We start from the raw sequence: 6,138 nt of genomic DNA on the forward strand, positions 1-6,138 counted from the left end.
ATTTATTGGGGAGATTCTTTGATATATAAGGACCTTTAGTTTTTTTCTCTTAGGTTGAACAGATTCTCCAGAGAAGAATCTTCCAGTCTCCAGTATGGAAGATTTAATCCTGGCTGCAGGATCACAATATTGAATATGCAGAATTTCACTGTTTTAATACATTATCCCTGTCCTCAACTCTGCCTGATGTTATTAAAGTCAGAAATCCTGTTTGACCCATTCTAAGGAGTAACCCCTTAGTCCAGAGCTGGATTGTTATTTTCAGATTTCGAGAGGCTCTGCTATATTTGTGTAGGTATTTCCCTAGAACTTTGGGTACCTGGGTGACACCTATGGCTCAGAGTAGGAGTTCTGTGGGTCTGAAAGTCAGTATTGCCACATACAACAACCATTAAATAAATTGAAAAAAGAGATCTGGCTTCAACTGGAGGTAAGGACAAGGTTGATCAGGCTGGGACTGGGGCAAATCAGAATGCAGGGGTAAGGAGAACATTGTCCTTGTTTTAGAACTTCACCTACTCTTTGAGACCAAAGAAAAGGAGGTTTATTTTGTCCAAAACCTAAATTTTATGTACCACATAGTCTAACTCAATTTGTCTGGATAGATCATTTGAACAACCCAAACACAAGGGGCCTTGAATGCAAATGAGGGCTTGTAAATCTGTATAGCTTAATGTAATGCCCAGATATATCCCAGAGTATGTTGAGCAGATGGTTAAAGGGTATTGGCAAAGTCCATTGAGGGATGGGAGAAAAAATATGGAACTGGTGAACTTCATCACTGGTGAGACCCTTGATGCTGTCTTGGGCATTGGGGACTTTCAGGTCAGTAGGCTAGGCCTTTGATCTTGAGGCTTTCTCTTGTGAAGCTTATTTATGTAGTGGGAAATTACATAAATAATCTAAGAATTACCTCCAGAAGAGCTCATTTGTTGCTCAGATACGGGCTCTCTCTTTCTCTAGGCCCAACTCTGTAAGTAAAATCATTACACCGCCTCCCCCCAACACCACACATGGAACATGACACCCAAGGGTTAAAGTCTCCCTGGCAACATGGGAGATGACTCCCAAGGATGAGCCTGGCCCTGGAACTATGGGATCGACAATGCCTTCCTGACCAAAAAGGGGAAAAAATTGTAACAAAGAAGGTATCAGTGGCTGAGAGAGTTCAGAGACTGCTCTGGAGACTACTGTTATGCAAGCTTCAGCTACATTCTGCTATTTATCATGGTTTGCCAACCCCCAACCAAAACCATTCCTGCTAACCCTAAAGAACACCTAGAGCTTTATCTGAGATTCTACAAAGGTTCCATGTACTATGATTACTTTCCAGAAACCTACACTCTCCAGATGGGTTCCTAGGCCAGATAAGTCCTAAAACCTAGAGGGGCCAGACTATCCAGACATCGTCTAGTTCCATCTCCCCTATCCTATATTATTGATAGCCTTTCCAACATGAAAAACTTACAATGGGCGTATCCTAAGTTCCTCTAAAGGTTGGGAGAATGATCAAAGGAGAAAGTGAAGTTGTAACAGAGAAGATAGGATTTAACCAAATGAGTATGACTGTTGGATCTTTATATTAATATTTCTTTTAGTTTCTAGTGTCTTGGAGCAGCTAGAAGGACAAACCTAAAATTGTGTAACTGTAACCCACACCAAATTCTGAAATCTGTTCTATAACTAATTGCTGTGGTGTGCTTTGAAATTTATTGATTTTTGTGTATTTATTTTATTTTTCACAATTAAAAAAGATAAAAGTGGGATGATGCCATCTCTCACAACCTGGAAGTTACATAGTTTTATAACGTAAATGTAAAAGTGAAGTCTAATAGAATAATAGTAAAAAAAAAATAGTAAAAGTAGTGAAAAAAAAAAAGAGTAACCTCTCAATGAAAGGAGAGGCAATCACTGTATGCACAGAGGGGATCTGGGGATTAATTTTTTTTTCCAAAAAACATTTAAAAATCCTTTTGTTTTCAGCCTGGTCTTTACCTCTATGACCAGATTCCTCTTCCTGAGACTTTAAGACATTCTTATGAAATTGGTTTTGCTTCTCAGTTTTCTCCACTGATGGCTTAGGATTCAGCTTTCTCAGGTCTGCTAAGTCAGTTCCTAGTTTTCTTTATGCCTTCATGGTTCTAAAATTTTGTTAATTTCTTCTCCTCTCCTATTTCCCCTGTTCCTACAGATTTACACCTTAGAGAAAATTCCATTAGTGTCTTTTTAGTGGGATTTTGTACCTCTCTTTCTAGGACTAAAGACATATCCCCCAGAAATTTCCCTACTAGATTTACCTGCCAAACGTGAGTGGCAAGATGGGGCTACATGTTAATGCCCAATCTAATTATGGACAATGGGAATTAAGTCACTTTGATTGACTTAGATGAATTGCCATTCACTCCTGGTGGTAAGAAAGAGCCCCTCTTCTGAGTACATGGCTGCATGAAGTGTTAACACCTAGAGGGTATTATTTAAAATATTGAACAATATGATATGGCATGACCAGAAGCCAATCAGAATGAACCCCCTGGGGGCCATGCAATTATTGTAAGTACACAAATCCATTTGTACAACGATCTATAGTCTGAATAAATAACATGTCCTGCACTTTTATGTGCTACTAATTTCCAATTGAACGTATATGTTGTGGTGGTGAATAAAACCGAATTATTTCAAAGCACTCATGAATTACTAGAAGACTTTAGTGTTGATGTCTGATTATAGAGAGTGACAGGACTGGACTGGTATGCAGGGACCAGCTAAGAAAGAGACATGTTAAATCATGTTGAGGATTTGGACTCTATCCTGATAGCAATGGGAATACAGAGAATGGTTTTAAAATGGAAGATGGATGATAGGATCAGAGTTATACTTTTAATTGTTCACGCCATTTGCAGTGACAAGCGTGAACTCAAGTTTGGAGAGCCAATCTGGAGGCAGAGAGATAAGGTAAGAGACTTTCAATACTTCAGACAAGAGGTGGTGGTGGCCTGAACTAAGGCAATAAAGATGGAGAGAATGTTTGAGAATGTTTGAGGACGTAGACTTCTGAAACTTGGTTGTTTGGGTGTTAATGCTTCTTCTCTGAGACCCAGCCTCCAAGCTCTGGATAATACAGTTTTGCTAATGAGTCTTCTACTTTGTTTATGAACTCTCTTGTTTCTTGAGTCTTCTCTGTAGCCTCACCTGAGCACTAGAATTCTGTCTTACTTTTACCTGATGACTAGGGCTCGACAACCTTCTAACTACCTTATCTGAAGCAGCTGGAGGCCCATCTCCCTCAGGATTCCATGTTTCTTGACTTTGTGCAGATATGGAAGATACTGCTAACTTGGACTCACTTTGCCATCTGCAATCATGACTGGATCCTCTGTGGGATTGCATGGCTTTTCTGTCAGATTGAATTTTCTGCTAGAAGTTGTGTATTTCTGGGGTTAAATTTAGTTCTAAAATCCAACCTTTCACAGTTTACTTGATTCTTTTGTCAGTTCTTGAGATGTGCTGAGCCAAGCCTAAGACACAACAAAGACAAAAAAGGGTAGGTGAATGGCCTGTGACTTCATCAATTTAAAGTAGGGAAATTCTGTTTTTAATTCATTTATCTCAGCTGGATGAGAGTTTTTAATGGAATGAAAAGTGATAACTTTCTTCTGTTCTCTCCTCTAGGTTTCTTTCTCCTTTTACTTTATGTCCTCATATGCAGGTGGCTCCCAAATCTATAGCTTCTGTCCTGAAATCTACCATGTGCCTAACTTCCAACAGGATTCATTCACTTGGATGTCCCACAAACACTTAAATATCAGTCTATCTAAAGTCTAAACCCTTTGTCTTACTGTTCCTTTCCTTTTCTTCCTCCCGTATTCCTTGATGGGCTGAGGAGTGGACCCACCAATCAGCCACTCAGAAAAACAAGAGATGTGGAAGTCACCTTGGAATTATAAATTCTTCCCATTTCCTTCTTCCACATGATTCTGTCTCCTAACTAGATTTTTTAAAACATTCCTTATATCTTCCATATTCCTATCTCCATAATTAAGTCTTTTTATGTCTAACAGTAACTTGCCTGTTTTTTTTGGGGGGGGGCAGGGGGTGTTTCTCTGTCTCTAGTCTTGTTCTGATCATGCATCAAGGACAGGAACCATATAGCCAATATTTTAGTATCCTCAGAACTAAATATGAGACAGAAATATAGAGGTTATTTGTGGAATATGCATCCATCTTTGAATAAAGAGGGAAATCACAATAACATATGTCTTCTTCTTTTGATACGTCCTTTAAGCTAGTCTTTTGTCAATATCTTCTTTCTGGGTCCTAAAAATTTCTTCTGATGCTAAGGAAGACATCAAATGAGGTTTCTAGTAAGACTGAGAAGATTTAAAGCTCTTTTTTAAATAAAAAGTTTAGCTTTTTCACAGGCACTGCTATGGCTCATTCTGGGGAGGTGGGAAGGCCTTCTGTTGGGGTGAGAACACAGTCAGGCTCCTGAATTTTCATAACAGAATGTCAGCCTTGTCACCTGACATCTAAAACATATGCCTAACACATATGGATTGCTTTTCAATCAACACAATGTCTGCACTTCCCTCAAAGAGCTCATTCTTGGAGTGACTGATATTCAGCCCTGTCAAAAGGCTCAGCTGAGAAGAGTGATATTTCAGAGATACTTGGAACTAACCATTTAGTCTCTAGCTTTTAACCTTAAACCAAGTTATAAATTTATTTGGACTACAGTTCTAATTCCATTAGAAATGTCATTACTGAACATTTAAGTAATATGCTCTCTTTTGTGCAGGATTGATAAAATAAATACCTACTTCTAAGGTACCCATACCTACTTCTAAGGTACCCCACAAAGTCTGAATCCATGATCTTATTTAATATACTTTCAAGAAAAAAATCTTATGCATAAATAGAATTTTTTTTTACATTGGGTAATGAAAGCTATTGTAGTTCTGTTCAAAACTGCATAAATTTAGTCCTTGAGCCTTCTCCTTCTTCTCTGAGTACCAGAAATTATAGATGAAAAAGAAAATGTGAAGCATACTGACATATTAAAAACAAAAGAAACATTTTTGGTCCAGAAAGAGAACAGAAATGCAAAGCAGTAAATAAGGCTGGAAGTAGGGTCAGCTTGGCTCTGGCACTATAAATAGAGTTACCCAGAAGTTCAGCTCCTATGAGGTGACAAGGTCTAAGAGGTGCCAAGCAAATGGGGGGTCAGAACTGAGATTATTATTCGAAGTAAAGGTATGGGGTAGGGTGCCACTCCATGAAAAGAAGTTGAAAAAATATCTGTATGTGATTACTTGAATATTCAGGAAAAATGAAGACACAATCTTGAAGCTAGGACTTGAGCCTAGCTGCCTTCTAGCTCAGAGTCTAGAACTATGATGTCACAACCATCCCCATTGTATAGCTCTGGTCTAACAACATGAGATCTAGTTCTAGCTTAGGAGCCCAGGAGAGTTAAAGGGAAGCAACTGAAAAAAAACAGAAAGGAAGTAGAGAGGATAGATGAAGGAAGCAGTCTCTAAATAATTGACTTCCTCATACTGAAGGCAAGCTGAAAAACTAAATTCAATAATTCAAGAAGAAAAAAATGCTAAAAAACATAGTCAACAAAATAAATTATTGAAATGAATTAGTTTTAAATAGAATGAAATTAGAACAACCTAAAAAAGTTTTTATAATAAGACATTTACGGTTTTTTACCAACAAGATAAAGGATGGAAAACGTACATAAGAAAATATGAAACAGAAATCTGCAGAAAGTAGACAATAACAGATAGGTAGAAAGCTAGCCAATTGGAAATCCTGGAAAGACAGTGATATGAACTTTAGAAAAGACACAAAGAGTGAATTAGTAAATCAAAAAGTAGAACTGAGGACTTTGTGAAAACTTAGTTCAGAGAAAGGTGGTATAGTTTGAGGGTTTGAAAGTTAGGTCTAATCAAAGCTCCAGAAGAATAGAACAGAGGAGAAAATGGAGATGCAATGGTTGAAAAGAAAAAATGGGTAAGCATTTTTACAGTTGAAGATGCAAGTCCTCAGATTAAAAATGTAATTTACATTTTAAGAAGGATAAATAAAAATAAATATTTCCTGATAAAACCGAAGATAGGGAGAAAATCTTAA

The 6,138-nt window shown here is 37.7% G+C and overlaps 1 long non-coding RNA gene across 1 annotated transcript in view; it reads right to left on the reverse strand.

The window, feature by feature from the left end:
* Positions 1-5,368, reverse strand: part of LOC143643712 (uncharacterized) — a 29,572-nt gene extending 24,204 nt beyond the window's left edge. The window contains exon 1 of the long non-coding RNA XR_013156341.1: positions 5,310-5,368. This is a non-coding gene — a long non-coding RNA (uncharacterized LOC143643712). The remainder of the gene's footprint in view (positions 1-5,309) is intronic.
* Positions 5,369-6,138: the final 770 nt, after the last annotated feature.

This window comes from Tamandua tetradactyla, chromosome 8, assembly GCF_023851605.1.
Source record: "Tamandua tetradactyla isolate mTamTet1 chromosome 8, mTamTet1.pri, whole genome shotgun sequence".
Taxonomy (NCBI): Eukaryota; Metazoa; Chordata; class Mammalia; order Pilosa; family Myrmecophagidae; genus Tamandua; species Tamandua tetradactyla.